At 41.3% G+C, this 19,113-nt stretch overlaps 1 protein-coding gene and 1 long non-coding RNA gene across 10 annotated transcripts in view; both read right to left on the minus strand.

Moving 5' to 3' along the window:
* Positions 1-2,742, minus strand: part of LOC131920057 (STAM-binding protein-like) — a 39,847-nt gene extending 37,105 nt beyond the window's left edge. For all 3 annotated transcript variants that reach the window (XM_059274492.1, XM_059274478.1, XM_059274485.1), the window contains exon 1: positions 2,582-2,742. The gene's annotated coding sequence lies outside the window, so the exon portion shown is untranslated. The remainder of the gene's footprint in view (positions 1-2,581) is intronic.
* A 4,562-nt stretch (positions 2,743-7,304) lies between these two features.
* LOC131920186 (uncharacterized) lies at positions 7,305-18,548 on the minus strand. 7 transcript variants are annotated; one of them, XR_009381550.1, is made up of 8 exons: positions 17,876-18,546; positions 16,569-16,652; positions 15,109-15,215; positions 11,717-11,794; positions 10,002-11,603; positions 9,514-9,575; positions 9,307-9,425; positions 7,305-7,421 (listed from the first exon to the last, which is right to left on the minus strand). It is a non-coding gene; the product is annotated as an uncharacterized LOC131920186 (long non-coding RNA). The 7 variants fall into 7 exon arrangements; XR_009381566.1 differs by having other exon boundaries at positions 10,002-10,117; positions 11,472-11,794; positions 17,876-18,537; XR_009381540.1 differs by having other exon boundaries at positions 10,002-11,794; positions 17,876-18,545.
* Positions 18,549-19,113: the final 565 nt, after the last annotated feature.

Here is a 19,113-nt window from a genome sequence, read left to right on the forward strand (position 1 = left end):
CCTACAGGCAAATACACATAAAATAAATCTTTTTTAAAGACTAGCTTGCTCCTTTTTAAAGGATCTTCAAGTACAAACTGTGGGGACATGGGGGCTCTGTCTAACTCACTTGCACTGGATATAGCAGTCAGATTGTTTGGGATTGCTGCTGTTCTTACTGTTATAATAACGAAATGCCTAAGGCAACCTGACTCTGTATAGTAAAGAGGGTAATTTTTTCACCAAAGTTTGGAGGCTGAAGTTCCAAGACTGGGGATTCCTATTTGTTTTGGCCTCTGGTGAAGTTTAAGATCACACAGCATGGAAACATATAAGAAGAAGACATCTCATGAGAAATAGGAAGCCAGCAAGTGGCTGAGGGTAGGGGTTGACTTGTAACAACAGCTCATTCTGACCATCTCTTCTGACTGTAGCTCCTGAGGACTGCAGGAGTTTATGGTTGCTTTTGCCTTTTAAACATCTTCTCCCTTCAGTGTTTCCACAGGATCGCCACATTCAACCCATATACAAACTATCACATCAATAAATGGATAAAATAAGTTTCTAGCCCAATGGAATATATTTACACATGAACTGGAACAAGCTGGTTAAAAATATATAAGGAAAATAGGCTTAATGCCAGCTGAATATGTTTCTGATTGACACAGAGAATGTGATAATTGTAAGAAGTAATGCATGAAATGTGATCAACACAGTTGTCATTACAGTGAAGACCTGAACAAAGTGAGGCAGAACTCAGAGAAATATCTCAGACATGAACATCCAAGAGAAATATACAGTTAGCATGGATGTTGGCACATTCAGGAAATAAAATAGTAAAGCCTAGGGGTGAGGAATATAGCTCAACAGTAGAGTATTTAGAACGCATGAGATATATGAGGTCTATCAGTACATCATCAGTACAGCAAATATGTATATACTAATATATGTGTACATTAGTATATATGCACATATATTAGTGGCCTTTATAAACTGGATCAGGAAAGGAAATAGATATCCTGGTTGCAGCTCAGTGAAGCCCACTTTGACTTCTGACCTACAGATATGTAAGATGAAAACAAGATGTGTGATGCCACCAAGAATGTGGACATCTGTTATAAAGTCATAGAGAACAATATAGGAAGATAAATATATAGAAAGTCGGTATGGTTATGTCCATGTAAACTGGTATGTCATTTTTCTCATATTCTACTTGACAACATCAAAACGACAGTGGCAATATAAAGCTACTTACTATATATGATACAACTTATACACACACATGCACACACACATGCATTCATGCACCTTTCTATAGGTGAGTACATATGATGTATATTACAAAAATTGCATGAATTACAGACATCTAATGGGATACTCACATAATAATAATACTTGAAAGTAATAACTAGACTAACGCTATAAAACATTATTCAGTGTAATTGCTGCTCAGATAGAATCACTGTCGATTATCTAAGTGATGTTGGCAAGGGATTCACCCAACTGCAACTACATTTAAAAATTGATTTAGCCGGGCAGTGGTGGCACACGCCTTTAATCCCAGAACTCAGGAGGTAGAGCCAGGCAGATCTCTGTGAGTTCGAGGCCAGCCTGGGCTGCCAAGTGAGTTCCAGGAAAGGCGCAAAGCTACACAGAGAAACCCTGTCTCAAAAAAACAAAAAAAAATGATTTTTAAAAAAAGCATGGACTCCAGTGAAAGTCTAGAGTGATAGTTTAGTTCAGTAGATCTCTATGATGGAAACATTGTCTTCACCACTACCCACCAGCAAGCCTTGCATAGTAAACAAGGCAGCCTCAACAACTAAGGCTGCTCCATAATGACTGGCTTTGGAGAGGCTTGCAGCCCCTCTTTCACAGGGTACTATTCTTCAGCCACTCAGCTCAGTGCTCCTGTGCCTCTTGCTGTAAGCACACTCCCACAGAAAGTGACTGTGAGATTGTTGCTTTATCAGCTTATCTGATGCTCTCTTACCAAGTACTAACACTCTAAAATTAAATTAGTTAGGCTCCAGTTTTTTGTTGTAATTTTTGCTAACTCTAGTTGGCTCACTGTTGCTTTGGTTTGTACTGATTACTCTGAGTCTAGAGTCCAAACAGAGTACTTCTTCACTAACTCTGTCTTTCTGTTAAGAGGACACCTCTCCATCCTAGGAAGCAATTCTGCATCTTCCCTGGGCATGAGTAGGGTGTCAATGTGGTAATTGGTAATTACCAGTGTGTGGATGCATGCCAGGTGTGCTCTGCTTATATCTTAATTCTGTCTCTACTGTGGCTGCTTACTCTGCTCTGATGTGCAGATTTATATCAATTTCATCTAGGGTTAGAGCAAAGAGATTCCCAAGGAAGACTGAAGGAAAGAGAGGAATATGTGAGTACATTTGCTTTCCCAGATCCTTGGTGTCTAACTAATGAATGAATGAATGAATGAATGAATGAACAAATGAATAAGTGATGTTTTCAGCTATGGTAAGTTGTATAATCATTTAGCTTCTCTTGTCCTTTTAGTTGTGAGCCAGAGCCATTAACAGCTGAGCCAACTTTCCACCCCACAGCATCTGTGAAAAGCTAGAACAGCACTTACTTCATCTCATGAGTCTGTCGTGAGGAATAAGTGAATTAGCACGCAGAGACTGGAATATTGCTAGTCATATTTTAGCACATGAAACAGCAGCTCTCTATAGTGTCCATATTCTCAACTGCAGCACAAGTCTGTCTATCCAACACACATTTCTCCAGATTTTCCTGAAATAAAATTTAAGCCAAAGACCAAGGATGTAAAAAGCTCATCTTAATTCTGCATAATTCTGAGGCATTTAGTCATCTAACTGTGGTTACTGTACAGTCAGCTTTATGCAGCACAGACCCTGGCTGGTGACAGGGGCAGAGACTGATTGACATAAGTGACATTCAGACATGCCACAGTACCTATCACTGCATCAGACCTCTCTGAATTGTGCAGTTACAGTGTCTTATGCCTTGGGAGTCTGCCACTGACATACATTCAGATGTCTGTCCCAGGCAGCAGGAGTCCTTAGGAGTCCAGATCTGAACAACCACCCACTGACCCTGAGCAGTTCCAGCTGCAGATGTACCACAGCAAGATGGGCTTGTGTCCAAGGTTCATGGCTCTCTGAATGTGCTCCGTCAGTCATTCTTAGGCTACAGTGTCTCATGGATCAAAAGCCATTATACTGAAACCAGTGAAACTAAAAGCCACCCAAAACACAAAAACAAATGAGAATTGAAACAAATATCTTCTGATAGTGACAATTAGCCTATTTTCTTACTGTCTGGAAAGTAATGAACAAAATTCAAATCACCAATTCTTATCCTCTAGGTTTTCCCTGTATCATATGGGGAATAAACACACACTGGATTTCCTTTGATCTAAAATTACTACTTTTTATCCATTTTAATATTTTTTAAAAATTATGCACGACATTTTAATGTGATAATGCTCATTTTCATTTCTGAGAAAAGCCTGTTAATAAATCAATGCTGCATTTATAATCGTTGCTAGCATTTCAGATTTAAAATTAGAAGAAGAAAAGCTGATGCTAATTATAACACACTATGAGGGATCAAATGAAAGTCTTCTTGGGTATTTTCAGGTTATAAACCCAGCAAGAGACATCTTCAAATTGTAGAACTCCTGGGATTTTAAAATGTACACATTGATTTGCACACACACACACACACACACACACACACACACCAAGAAGTAGACACACACACACACACACACACACACCAAGAAGTAGACACACACACACACACACACCAAGAAGTAGACACACACCACATGTTCTCAAACCACTTTTGCTACTGACACCATCCCCAAATCCTCATGTGGAATATGCATGCCTTTGACCATTGTGACCTTGAGGAGAATAGAAACTAGAGTAAGAAGCCCCGACTACTTTGAATTTGCAGCATGTGAGGACATTGAGAAGTATGGTTAGGTGAGACCTCTAAAGGTTTCTTAGTAAGAGACACCAAAGACATAGCCGAAGGTTTGAAAATTTGTTTCTGTTTTTTGTTTGTTTGTTTGTTTGTTTTCCCTACAATCTTTGGCCAAAACTTGAGTTCCAGTGAGAAACGAGTCGGATTTCTGAGAACTCTCAAGAATGTACTACTTGACTCTGATTCTTCCTGTGGACCTAATTTCCCAGGCTAAGAAGTAATGATAATGTGGCCTTATATCAGGAAGCAGGAGATGGAGCATTAGGGAGAAGTAAGTGAACATTTGTTCAGTCACATGAACCTGTTTGTTTCAGGATAACAACATTCATAGTTAGCTTCACCTACTTGCACATCCTAATCACCCACAAAGACTCAACTTCTCAATACCACCAAAGTGAACTGTTAAGTTTACACATGACCTTCTGTGCAGACCACAGCATGTAGCACATGGGGTGTCTCACACACACACACACACACACACATTCTTCTCATTGAGTCATTAAAAAAGAAGTTGGTTTGCTTGATGCTCTTCAAAGGGAAATGATGAGATCCCAAACACAAATCACATGCCTGTGTGGTTGATGTCCTACTTTTGCCACCTCGAAACTCTTAAAATGTTTCTCTGAATTTGCAGCTTTCCACCTGATGATGGTGGTAAAGGGTTATGCACACCTTGTCGCTACTTCCTGCTACTGGAGTCTGCATGTATCATCTATGATGCTCTGAGCATCAGATTAGGCAGGTCTATGAGGCCAGTGACCCCAAAGGTCAAGTTGGGAATTACATGTTCTCAGTCTGTTTTGGATGGTTAAACTATTCTAACTCAGAAAACAAGAACCAACTAACCCCATTGTATTTATTGTTCTTCACTTGATATTACTGTAGTAGCCAACGGATATTGTAGAAATAGATACAGAGAAGGAAGAAGGAAAGAGTAGATAACCAGGGCTCGTATCTCCTCCAGCAACCAAAAAGTAAAAGAAATCATTAGGTTAAAATGGTGCAATTCTACTGTTGTATAAAAAAACACATATGAATACATATCTACATGTATATTTATATTTATATACATATAAAAGGTATATAGACACTATATGTAATGAAAAGCAATGTATATAAGCTCCTAATGCATGTTGTGTAATTTCAGTGATTTCACATACATCTTGGATTTTCTAATTTAAAAGTAACAGCTAAGTGTCTTAATTATTAAAATAGGAAAGATTTAATTTAAAGCATTTAAAACTAATACTACACAATGCAAAAGTTGATGACAAATAAAAACTGGTATTTTTGCTTACTTTAAATACTTGTAAGTGGTAACTAAATGCTAAAAAGAGAGAGAAGTAAGAAAAGTTGGCTCTTTCTTGTTTGCTTGCTTTTGTTTTGTTTTTGTTGAAGAGATAGGGCCTCTGTGATCCAGGCTGGCCTCAACCCTGTAAGATTCCTGCTGCCAATTCTACTGATACAGTTACAGACATACGTCCATCTGCCTAGCAAGAAAAAGCTTTCTAATTTAGCACAACTAACACACTTTCTTCCCTCTTGATGGGCTCAACACCTAGCATTATCATTTTTTTACTATGCCCTGTAATTATTTTTAACGATATTTAATTTATTGTTTTTAAATTTCTTACATTAATTCAATGTACCTTGATCACATCCACCTCCTCCCTACCTCCAGCTTTCTCCAACACCCCTCACCCATGAATTGCATCTCCTCTTTTGGTTCACTCAGAATAGAATACATGGTTAATGTAAAAGAAAAAACATAAGAATGCCAGGAGAGAAGCAGAAAATATTTAGAAATTCTAATAATTTACTTGCTGGCTTGGATGTCTCTGGTTTCTCTGCCTCCAACACACCCTCACTCATAGTCCTTCTGTCTATTACATCATCTTGTCTACCAGCCACTGATACTCACTAGGCACATAGGTTCCATGTCTTCTTTCAGAGGTCTTCATGTCTATCATTACTAAGTAGGTCCCAGGATTGAAGAGATACCCTAAAACAACAGCCTATTCATTCTGTCAAACCCATTGCTGATAACTTGCATCTGAATTTTGGAGTGGAGATCTGCTGGAAGCAGGCTGAGCAGTGAGTGACATCTATGTCTTCTATGCACTTAGCTCTTTTAGTATAAGAGTAGTCTATGAAATCAGCAAACACACTCTATGCCCATTTGCTGCATCTAGAAATAAGGAATCACCACAGTCAACTATCACAAATGAGTGTCATTGGTCCTAGAAGGCAACTGTAGAAATGACATGAGTTTGGACGTCATCCATGAGTTACCATCAAGATTGTTCTTTTTAGGTAAGTTAAATATTCTCTGAGTACACTTCTTCCTTAATGGGGTGTAGAAAATCTCATAGAACAAAGTCCTCCACTCAAAAGCAAAACACATTGTATTTACTATCTCAACATTTTTCACCATAAGGGCTATTGACATGAACCAGGCCCCCTTTTCACCTGTATCCATCTAGGATTCTGAGTAATGCGCAGTTGATGAAAAGACTTGAGCCCTATCCAGATTCTTTCTGCAATGTCTGATGGCTCCAGCAGCCACACTAATCTGCAGAAGCGAGAGTGGTGGTTACGATAAAGCCAGCCAGCCTGACCTGATGTCACCAGGGAACTGAGTGCAAGAGCCGATGCATGGTGTCAATAGGGATGAAAGCTACTCCAGACTGGGGCTGTTCCAGAATCTGAGCATTGCTCTGCTGCTGCACTAAGCCCTGATTGGTTCTTTGTCCCTCTCAGACTCTGGGAGCTTCCTGATAATCTCTGAGTAAATGTTCAGTTTACATTTGCTGGGACTCTCTCTGATGCTTCAGCTCATAACCCAATTGAAGCGTCGTTAACGTGTGTGTTCAGATCCCAGGAGGTCTTGACAAATGGTGTAGAAACAAATAATAACTCATTTCTGAGAATGTTTCTATACTCTTCTTGGAAAGGCCAACCAAATATTATTGATGACAGTGTTCTGGAGGAAGAATGATGGATGGTTATTTTATATTGTGTTTGAGAAATGACTACTGCATCTCAATATGCCAGATTAGCTACAAAGGGATGTTAGCTTAAGGGGAAGAATGTCCTTTGCTTTATGTCTGTGTGGATTTGGAAAAAAATATCTGTGTGCTGTAGCATCATGATTCCTGAAAGACGTTTAAAAGAGCCAGTTCGCATTCATTGAGACTCTCAGGAAAGGCTATTTGATTTGATTTGATTGTATGAAGTACAGTGTCTTAGCTACTTTGGGCTGCTGTAAGAAAATGTCTTATACTAAGCAATTTATAAAGAAGAGAAATTCATTGCTCATTATTCTGGAGGCTGAGACTTGCCTTTCCTCGTGCGTAGCATCATCTCTGTATAGACAGTAGAATAGAAAAAGGCTCCCTCAAGTTTTCCTGTTAGGATAACACCATTCACAGTTTCATCCACTTGTATGTCTTAATGACCTGTAAATATGACAAAAGTGAAAATTAGGTTCCATGTGCCTTGCTGAGGGATAGAGATGTGCAGACCACACTGCACAGCACACTGGGATGTCCTATACATATTCTTGTCATGCCAGCTACTGGGCAAGAATGAACTGCTTGGCTGATGCAATTCAAGAACAATCATGAGATCTTATATTTGAAGCCAACAGAGGCCAGTAGCCTTTTTCCCAACAGAAACCTGTGCATGTAATATAAGACACAGATAAACGGGAACAGAAAGGATACTGGCATTTAACAAGGACTCCACACAGCTCTCAAAAAGTCTGCTTTGGTGGAAGATTTACTACAAAAGCATCAGCTTTAAGTTCCTTGGCCTTTGCAAGGAGTTTTCTTAGCTTTCTCGCTTGACCTTCACTGTGGCATTGACTCCTCTTCCAGAAGGTTCTCTGAGATCTGGGGAGATGTTTATTGTTAGAGTCAAGAGCACCCCTTGGACTTTATATGGTGCTACTTTCCTTTTGCTTTAAAAAATGAGATTTATGTGAGTTAGTGCTGGGAGCCATCCCCGGCAGTGGATGGGTCCTGCAGAGGATGTAAGGAGTCGGTGGTGAAAGAAGTGAGCCAGGCCATGGTGGTCGGGAGAATCTTGTAGCCTGACTGACTAGAAGCCAGAGTGTTTCTGTATTTATACAGAATTTAGTTAGCAGGGATACATTCATGATGTTCCAAAACATAGATCATATCATTTTTGGTTTTGGACATGTGTTTCACTTCCTTTTGCTCATCTTTTAGTCATCATTAATAAACTATGACAGAACAGAGTTATCATTTCCAATCATTTTCCCTCAAGTTTTGACATCATTAATAAACAGAGTTATCATTTTTACTCATTAACCCCATAACCCAATTTTTGAGAATCTAGAGGCATATGACAGCCTGTGCTCAGGCTGGTTGTTTTGACTGCTTCAAGGACACTAGACCAAAACAAAATCTTCAACCTCCCTGGGCATTTTGCCATGTCCCAAGCAGTGTATTATTAACTCTTAGTGGTCAGAATGCCCAGGAAAAATCCTCAGGCTAAAGCTGCTGCAGTTATTATTCAAATCCTGGCATAATACAATCAATATTCATATTCATATCCTTATAGAATTTGTCTATATGTCTAATCTTGGCATTCTGTTGTTCCTTGGTCATATGACATTATAGTGGCTCTACATGAGCTAACTTCTAAGAGAGGAAGGTCCTGACATCTCGTACTTTTATCATCTTTCCACTCCATACTTTACTTATCAATAGGTCTCTATGTAGGGCAGAGTTGTATGCCACGTAATTGTCTGAATGTACAGTGGGAAGAGGCTTATAATCTGAACTGTGGCCATCTCCTCTATCCCACCGGATCTTGTTGACCTTTTTGAATTTACTTTGTTTTGAATATCTTGTTCCAGTGTAAGTATAGGGACAAATGTTTCAAGAATGTCTCATAGCCTCATGAAGAGACCTCTGGCTTCTTCTTTATGTGTCACAATCTCCAAGGCATAAGGAAGACCTTCAAGTAGATAAGGATATCTCCCTCAAAGTGAGGGGGGGATAGTATGTTCAGGACTTTCCTGGGTAAGCTTAGAAGCAGCATTTCTGGGAAAAGGCATAAATGATTCATAAGAAATTTTCCATCCATCCAATATCCTCAAATTGTACAAATATTAAAAGTGCCCCAAGTATGTAACAGGTAGAGATGAGAACCAAAGGTGGCATGGCAGCCATCATGTGGCTCAGCTCTGCTGGATCTTTGTCAAGCAGCTGTGCTGGCTTTATGACTTCTGCCATTCCATTCAGATATGGCTGTGCCAAGTTAGAATGACTCTCTGTCCTTAGCCACCTGCACTCTTTTCCCTTTTGCACTTACAATCTCCACTTCCTCTAATTCAGTTCTTTATTGCTATCAGTCCACCAGCTGGTGTCTTATCTCTTTCCAAGGAACAAAGAGGGGCACTGGGTTCCACAATTATCAGCAAGGGGATTTCACTGAAAGGAAAGAAATTTTCAACTAAAATAGATCTTAAAAGTAGAAGGAGATGCTGTATCATTGAATAGAAATTCTTAAAACTCTTACCATTACTTAAGAATGTTAGGCATCAATGTAATGCATCGTATCTTCCCATAGATCAGCCACATCTAGAAATAAAACAGTTTGCAGTTTCTCTCCTTAGGGTCTTGATATCTCAGACACATCTCTAGGCATTAGAGTTTGAGAGGACAGAATTCCACACTGGGAGGTAGAACAAAATTAAAAGGGCTTCTTTTCATATGCCTTTCCATTTTTACTAGGACTGGCAATCTTTCTCAAAATCTAAGAACACATCCTTCATTATAGATCCTTCTTCTGGAAAGATCACTGCTTCATGTCCTGGTGTTGAACCCCTCATACCTGAAAAAAAAATCTGTATTTCATGAGCAAGACATAATGTGTTAGTTGTCTTTCAGGAAAACAGTCTGACTTCTAGCAAGACAGATATGAATGGTTTGTTTTTCTTATGAGAAAGCCAGAGTGGTAAAATCAGACACTTGGAAACAACTGAAATGATGGGAAACAGGGCTTACTTTTTTGTGACTAATGGCCTAAATTGTGGAATTCACTCCAGTACCATGAAAACACCTCTTCCTCCTGTGTTTCTTCATATTCAGGCCATGACAGGAGGCAGGGCTGAGGACAGCAGCTGCAGAGGGAGATGAGACATTGCCATGAAGAGGGGGAATCACATCCATGGAGTTTTTTTCCTTCCAGATCTTTAGATCACAACAGGTAAATGGTGAGCACCACATGCAGAGACAGATGAGTGGGAGGCAACTATAACCCTTCCTGTTTGTGAGACATTGCCCTGAAGAGTCTGTGAAGACATGGCCCACAGTGATAAATGTCTGAGAAGAAGAAAGAGGGATTCAATTAGAAACAGTTCAGATTGCATTATAAAAGAAAATACTGTTAGCTGAGGAGGGACCTGCTGAAAGAGGAGGCTAGATAGAAGTCTGAGATGGTATTCCTAGGACAGGAATACCTCAGTTATAAATAATATCCATGACCATTGTGTAACTGTACCTCATTTTCATTATCCATTTTTCAATTACTTTGCTGTTAAAAGAAATAACATCATGAAATTTGCAAGCAAATGGATGGAACTAGGAAAAGTCATCCAGAGTGTGGTAACTCAGACCCCGAAAGATAAGCGTGGTATGTAGTCACTTATAAGTGGATATTAGCTGTAAAGTAAAAAATAACCATGCTACAATCCACAGCTCCAGAGAGGCTAGGTAACAAGGAGGAAACAATAGGAGGTGAATAGATCTCCCTGGAAAGGGGGAAAGGAATAGATTTTGTGGGTAGACTGGGGGAAGGTGGGATGGGAACGGGAGGGAACAGGTGGGGGAGTGCAGAGAGAGAGGACTGTGAGAAATGCATGGAAGTGAGGGGCATATCGGGAATGCGGCAGAACCCTAGTGCAATGGGAACTCCCAGGAATCTACAGGAGTGAAAACTCCTAGTAATGGGGGTTAGAGTCTGAACCTGCCATCTTCTGTAACTAGGCAAGGCTTCCAGTGGAGGGACTGGGACACCAACATGTAGATGTAACCAACCATCTTATTAAAATAAGAAACACAGAACCAATGCAAAGAAGAAAGCCAAGAGATCAGAGCTAAGAGCCTTACCCGCCTGCTGCAGCTAGCCTCTTCAGCCAAGAGACCTCTCCGAAAGAGACCTACTTCCTGTCTGTTTGTCTTTATATAGACTTTCTGTTCTGTCTTCTCATTGGTTGTAAAACCAACCACATGACTGCCTCGTCACTGTCTGTTGGCTGTATCCTTGAATACACAGAGATCTACCTAGCTCTGCCTACCAAGTTCTGGGATTAAAGGCATGCACCACCACCGCCCAGCTTTTTCTATGGCTCTAATAGCTCTGACCCCCGGGCAACTTTATTTATTAACATACGATTAAAAATCACATTTCAGTACAAATAAAATACCACCATACCAACACAGCCACAAAATCCTTCCACCTACAATTTTTCCTACCTGCAAGATGTGCTGGAGTAAAGGTGGCACAGAACATGTGGGAGTGTGAAACCAATGACTAGTCCAGCCTGAGACCCACACCACAAAAGAACGCCCATGTTTGACACTGTCTGGAGGGCCAGGAACCAGGGTCTGGATAGCCAAAAAACTAGAATAGAGTCAAACAGTTCCTGGGGATGGGGAAGTCAATGAAATGATTCCTTATGATACTCTGATATACTTGTAGAGGATAGCATAGTTATTACCAGAGAAGCTTCATTCAACAACTGATGGGAGCAGATGCAGAGACCCACAATCAAGCATTAGACGGAGCTCGGGGAATCCTGCAGAAGAGGGGAAGGATTGTAGGAGCCAGAAGGGTCAAGGATACCACAAGAAAATGGCCAACAGAATCAATTAACCAGGGCTCATAGAGGCACACAGAGATTGAACCAACAATCCGGGAGCCTGTATGAGTCTGACCTATGTCCTCTGCATACATGTTATGGTTATGCATTTGGATGTTCTTGTGGGACACCTAAGAGTGGGAGCGAGGGCTGTCTGTCACTGTTTTGCCTGCTTTTGGGACTCTTTCCCTCCTACTAGGTTGCCTTGTATGAGCCTTAATATGAGGGGATGTGCCTAGTCTCATTGCTACATATGTCATGTTTGGTTGATAACCCTGGGAGGCCTGCCCTTTTCTGAAGAGAAACAGAGGAGGAATGTGGATCTGGGGGAGAGGGGAGGGATCTGGGAGGAGAAGAGGGAAGGGAAACTGCAGTTGGGATGTAATATATGAGAGAAGAATGATTAAAAAATGGGGAAAAAATCTATGACCTTATAATTAAGTATGTGTGCAAATGAGGATGTTTGAGTGGAATCAAACCCTAACGCCTAACAGTATTAACTTCTTTGTGATCTTTGGTTCTTTCATCTTATTATCTGTTTCCTGTTTCAAAATAACCAAATCAAGCCTTATTATAAGTACTCAGGGCTATATGAGTTGAAGATGTACTTTTCATTTCTAAAACAGTATGTTAGAGAAAACAATGTGTCCCACAGTACACATTACACTCTGGGACAGTAAAAGATTTCTGCCCCCCTCCCCCAGGAGTCTAGACATATGAAGCCAGAAAATAAGGGTAAATCACTCAATAAATAAATACTGCTTCTATTCAAAGGATAACACAAAAAGACTAGATAAAAGTCGGATGAAACACTGCCTGAAGAGTTGTTCCTGAGAGGGAAAGCAGAAGCAATGGGAACTTTATTTTTAAATTATCTATCATCTATGTATCTATTTTCATATAATCATAGTCTCCTTATTTATTACTACATACAGTATACAAGGCAAACACATTCAGGTTAGCCCCACCATGCCTTATGTGTCCTTACAGTTCCACTTAAAGCAACTATAATTTCCCTAGATCTTTCCATTTTACTGAATTATGAGTTCATCTCAAACATGTAACACTCTTATTACTCCTAGATTTTTGTGTCCAACACAAAAGATGTGTCAGAAAGAAGAAGCAGACTGAACTGCTTATAAGAGGAATTATACTGACTGGTCCTTCTACTAAGAGGTCAGTAAATGGTTGGGGCACACACAATCAATCAATCAATCAATCAATCAATCAATAAACAAACAATCCAGACGATTGAGAAGAGCAATTCTATGACATACACCCAGTCTAACGGAGTCAGGAAGTGCAAGGCTCACATATAAAGCCTGCTGCAAGTCAGTTGCAAGGCTCACATATAAAGCCTGCTGCTAGTCAGTTCAGTGCAGGGTGTTCTATTAGACAGTGTGTGTGTGTGTGTGTGTGTGTGTGTGTGTGTGTGTGTGTGTGTGTGTGTATGTTTGAGGCTCCACAGGCCAGAAGAATCTCTAAAGAGGATCACAGTTCTGAAATGGTCCTAAAGAGATCCCTGCTCAAAATTATTTCTCCAAGTAATACATGTCACTTTTTAAGAGATAAAATTTGAAGTGGCTAACTACTACTAGAACTACCATCACCAAACTTTTTTACAATGCCATATTACAATCATCAAAATAATAAGGTTCTAATATTCACAGAGCATTACAATACTACCACACCATTGTTTTTACCCCATAGCACTAATTCACAAGTAGTCATCACTATTGCAATGTTATACAGAAATAAATACAACTGGTGTATTTACTTTCTGTAACTGAATTCATATCACCCAACTTTTATCTCAGAGTCACATGCCCTGTGTCAAATTCATGGATGCCTTGTCATTTATATCCAGCCATGCTCCCTTGCTTTCCCAACTTCTATATGTGCTCTCCTTTGGCCATTATCATCTTATATTTGTAAAGTTATCACTTTCTGAAAATTTTAATTTGAATTGCTCATTGTAGATTTTTCACTCTAGAATGCAGGATGCAAGTTCTTTGAGGACAGAGGGGTCGTTTGCTAAATGTACTACTGCCCAGCCAGAGAATAAAGCACTGTGATAGACAAGAGGTCCCAGTGAATGAACAACTGAATGGTTTCATTGTTAATCTGTTGATAGATGAGAATTCAGAGACTCCAGACTTCAGTAGACTGCACACTCATGTTGATTCTGCCATATTTCATGCAAAGCTTCCTACATCACAATCATGGACCTCTTCTCACACAGCACCAAACTCTCAGTTACTGAGAATTCTTGTCTAATCAGATCAAACCCAGCACTCCAGGTGAGAGGGAATTGACAGTAACCTTCTACTCTCAGCATCCAATCCCATCCCAATTGCCAGCCCTCTGTAGCATGAATCTTAACAGTTCTTATTAATAAGATCAAACCCGAGGCCAGTTATGGGATGAACACTGGAAGATCAGAGAGACAGAACAAGCCACAGCTACCTCACCTTGCCAACTTCTCGGCTGGTCTTGTTTCCTCAGACTGGAAGCCTCTGTGTCCTCATATCCGAATGGCTCTCAGCTGAACTGTGCTGCTCAAAACCTAAAAGCTTAACTAGCCAAATGCTTAACCAACCAAATGCTTAACCAGCCAAATGCTTCTTGTTTCTGGTCTTCACGCCTTATATATTTTTCCTTTCTACCATCACTCCCTGGGATTAAAGGCTGCTTTCTGGGATTAAAGGCATGTGTCACCATGCCTGGGCATTTTCAATGTGGCCTTGAACTCACAGAGATCCAGAGGGATTTCTACCTCTGGAGTGCTAGGATTAAAGGTGTGTGTGCCACCACTTTCTAGCCTTTGTATCTATTGGCTGTCTGTTCTCTGACCCCAGATAAATTTATTAGGGTACACAATATTTTGGGGAACACAATACCACCACAGCCCTCTTTTTCTTTCTTTTTTTTAAGACTCATTCTAGCTGCTGAACAGAAAGAGCTTTAAAGTGGGCAAGAATGAAAGGCAGATGTCCAGTTCTGAGACTACCTATCCCAAGTTATCTCACTTCCAACAGCATGTAAAAACATGGAGTATAGTGCTTAAAACGGTAAGCAGTTGTTAAATAGAAACAAAGCCATAATATACCGAAGACTAGGCAAGGCCCCACAGTTTTAACAGTTATCTAAACTATGTAGACAACCACTAAAATGTTCAAATTTGCTTACTGAAAAGTGAGGAGAGACTTCCAGAACACCACAATGAGGAGTTACATTTGGAATTTACATACCATTGTCCCCTTCCATCAGGCTTATGTCATTCAGATACATAATGTTGGTGAAGGCCTCCCTCCTCCTCTCCAGCTCCAGACAGAGTGTCAGATATCCAGGCCAGAAACTTAAAGGGAACAAAGTTGATAAAAGGAGTAAGTCTGAGACTCGGCTCTTTATCTATTACGTGTGTCTCAAAGGAGGAGTAAAGGCCAAGAGTAGAGCGTGCATGTTCACAAACTACAGTCACCTAACACACACTGACAATCACGCATCGTGTACACAGCACACAGAGACAGACACGGCAGGAAAGCTCGGGGCACTGCACTGCTCACGGAGTGCACTGCACACAGAGACAGACAGGAAAGCTCGGGGCACTGCACTGCTCATGGAGTGCACTGCACACAGAGACAGACAGGAAAGCTCGGGACACTGCACTGCTCACAGAGTGTACTGCACACAGAGACAGACAGGAAAGCTCGGGACACTGCACTGCTTACAGAGTGCACTGCACACAGAGACAGACACAGCAGTAAAGCTCAGGACACTGCACTGCTCACATAGTGCACTGCACACAGAGACAGACATGGCAGGAAAGCCCGGGACACTGCAATGCTCATGGAGTGCACTGCATATAGAGACAGACATGGCAGGAAAGCTCGGGACACTGCAATGCTCACAGAGTGCACTGCACACAGAGACAAACAGGAAAGCTTGGGACACTGCACTGCTCACAGAGTGCACTGCACACAGAGACAGACACAGCAGGAAAGCCCGGGACACTGCACTGCTCACGGAAATCACTGCACACAGAGACAGACCTGGCAGTAAAGCTTGGGACACTGCACTGCTCACGGAGTGCACTGCACACAGAGACAGGCAGGAAAGCTCGGGACACTGCACTGCTCACGGAGTGCACTGCACACAGAGACAGGCAGGAAAGCTTGGGACACTGCACTGCTCACAGAGTTCCAGCTGTTGCTCTGGGGAGCTTGCCTCTCAGCAATGACCACAAGGCAGAAAAGTGCCACACTGAGTAACAGACTGAAAGGGAAGGGAAGGCCAGAAATGGTGGCATGCTGGTGAGCCGGGATACAGACCACCCTCAACCAGGAAGAGCGTGCAGGTAGATTGTACACCAGAGTTCTCACAATCAGACTGTGGGAGTCCTGACCAGCAACAACTTTAAGACGTTGTTAGGCAATGGAGGGCTTTGTGAATAAAAAGAACAATGAACTGAGAAATAAACAGCGGGTCTAGGCACTGTTTCTGGTTCTGTCACTTATTAGCAGCCTAGTATGGTTATGCCTATCTGGTTTCCACGGCTGTTAAATTATTGCTCTCCCTAATCTAATCCAAATCTAAAATTCTACATATCTAGTCATTTCAAGGAGTATGTTATCTAAGAATGTTCAATAAGTATTTTTACACCGATTTATTTGCATAAGCAAAACTAGAGAGAAGAACTGTACACACTTACTCTTAATCGGGGGCACCTGGATTTGGCCAGCACTCCCATGAATATGTCAGGAGCCTTAAATTCTTGGAGAAATAAAGCCACATCCTACAAACAAAAATGATTAGCAATTTAGATGCTGCATACTGCTCAAGCTCCAGAGCTCAGACAACCCTAAAAGTTTAATTTCCTGCTTGCTTCCTTTCATTCACAAGGGGGAAAATCAAAGGTCAGGAACAGTGTCAAAAAGACACAGTAAGCCAGGAAGTGGTGGTGCACACCTTTAATCCCATAAGCACATGGGAAGCAGAGACAGGTGATCTCTGTTAAGTCTTAGGCCTGCCTGGTCTACAGAGTGAGTTCCAGAACAGCCAGGACTACACAGAGAAACCTTGTCTTGAAAAATACAAAACAAAAAACCCAACCAAATAAAAAGACAAACGTACCAGAAGAGCCTTCGTGGTACTCGGTCCCAAGACAGTAGAACAAACCCATAAACAAATCTAACCCTGACTGAGACACACCAGAGAACAGCCCTCCTTTTATTCTGCACCGAATACATCTTTTCTGTCCACCCAGAATTCTCATTAAGTTATCCAAACACATTTGCCGACTGCCAGATTTAAGTTAGAAGCTGGGGGTGAGAAAGGGGAATGGGGAAGGAGTCAACTCCTAAATCCTACCCTGTAAGAACCTAAAACTGAGATAAGTGCTACTGAGTTACGTCCAATATCGGGACTTGGGTTTCCAAAATCCTTAAAAAAAAAAAAAAAATTAAGTGCGCGTGCGCGTGCGGGGGGGGGGGGGATGGTAATTAACAGAAAAAAAATTCTGTTCACAAAGTAACTACAGTAGCCTGGAACTTTCTCCCTGGAGATTTTGTTCCACCCATATCACCTAGAGGGGCACACCACACAGATGAACCTAGAGTGGACATGTGACCCCAAAGAGATGGCTCTCACCTAGGAATGTAAGGTACAAAAGCTAAATCTGTTAGCTGTGGGGTATGCCAATTATAAAACACACACTACATAATGAAGTTTTAGTCGATGATGACTACATATATATGTATGTCGGTGGCCCCATGAAATTATACTGCCTAGTGATGTCATAGCTATCTTAGTTCACATTTATGTTAAATACACTATGCTGTCCATAGGATGAAACTGCATATATGTTCAAGGCACAATTTTGACATTAATAGCTCCTGGGACTTCATACCCTGAACCACAAACTGGAATGACTATAGTCCCTTGAACAGTGAAGGAATGAATCTTTTTAAAACCTCTTCACTCTTGAGTCTTTTCAGAATTTCACTTCCATCCTCATACCTCATCCATGGACATATCCCCGACTCTGCAAATTTCATTCTCCACTTCTTCAGCAAGCTCCATCTGCTGCTCATCATCATCTGAGTCGGACTTGTCACTTTCAAGTGTGACAATCTTCAGAAACATAAAGAAAAAAAAGATCAGTTAAAAAACTCAGAGTTCTCCAAGTAATATTATCACTTAGAAGTCTCCAAGAGAGTATCCCTGAAGCATTTCCTCTGACAAAATAGTTTCTAAAACCTAGAGCCTTGGATAGATCTACACGTTCTATATTCTTGGAGTAAACAGTGTCTGTAGGCAACAGAAAAACACAGGAATGAAATGTCAACGATAAACTTGCGCTTTCAAACAGTTTAGAATTAGTGTAGAAAAGACAAGGAAACTGAGTCACAATAGAGAAGGCGGACTTAGCTGAACTGGTGAAGAGCTATGGGAGGAAAAACGAAGGACCAATGACCTGTTCCTGGGAGAAGAAAGACATTTCTCTTAAAAGAAGAAAGTGAACTCTCATGGAAGGGCAGGACTCTGTCCTGGGAATGAGATGAGCATTCAGAGGTGCGTTCAAGAGTTCAGAAAGCACCGCACACGTCTGGAGATAGCCAACAGACTGCTGGTGACGGAACACAACGGTAAGTAAAAGGAGGCTGAAGGGGTGCGACCAGCCTTGGAGCCCCAGTTAAGAAACAGAAAGCGCTCGCTCTCTCTCTCTCTCTCTCTCTCTCTCTCTCTCTCTCTCTCTCTCTCTCTCTCTCTCTCTCTCTCTCTCTCTCTTTAATGTAAAGCTGTTCTGTCTGCATGTAGTCTCCATAGTCTGTCTGGTGATTGCAGAAGATGGAAGTGGGCGTGGGATCCCCTGGAACTGGAATTACAGACGGTTTTGAATCACCCTGTGGGTGCTGGAAACTGAACTCTGGTCTTTTGTAAGAGCAGCCAGTGTTCTTAAGTGCCGAACCACCCACCCCTCCAGAATTCTGTCTCCAGACCCTGAGAGAGAATGATTAGTCTATCGCCTCTCCAGGAATCAAGTTTTCTCTTATGAGCAACAAAAGTATTCTTTAAGCCCGGCGGTGGTGGCACAAGCCTTTGATCCCAGCACTCGGGAGGCAGAGGCAGGCGATCTCTGTGAGTTCGAGGCCAGCCTGGTCTACAGAGTGAGTTCCAGGAAAGGTGCAAAGCTGTTACACAGAGAAACCCTGTCTCGAAAAACATATATATATATATATATATATATATCTTAA

The sequence above is a fragment of the Peromyscus eremicus genome, chromosome 1 (assembly GCF_949786415.1).
Source record: "Peromyscus eremicus chromosome 1, PerEre_H2_v1, whole genome shotgun sequence".
Classification (NCBI taxonomy): domain Eukaryota; kingdom Metazoa; phylum Chordata; class Mammalia; order Rodentia; family Cricetidae; genus Peromyscus; species Peromyscus eremicus.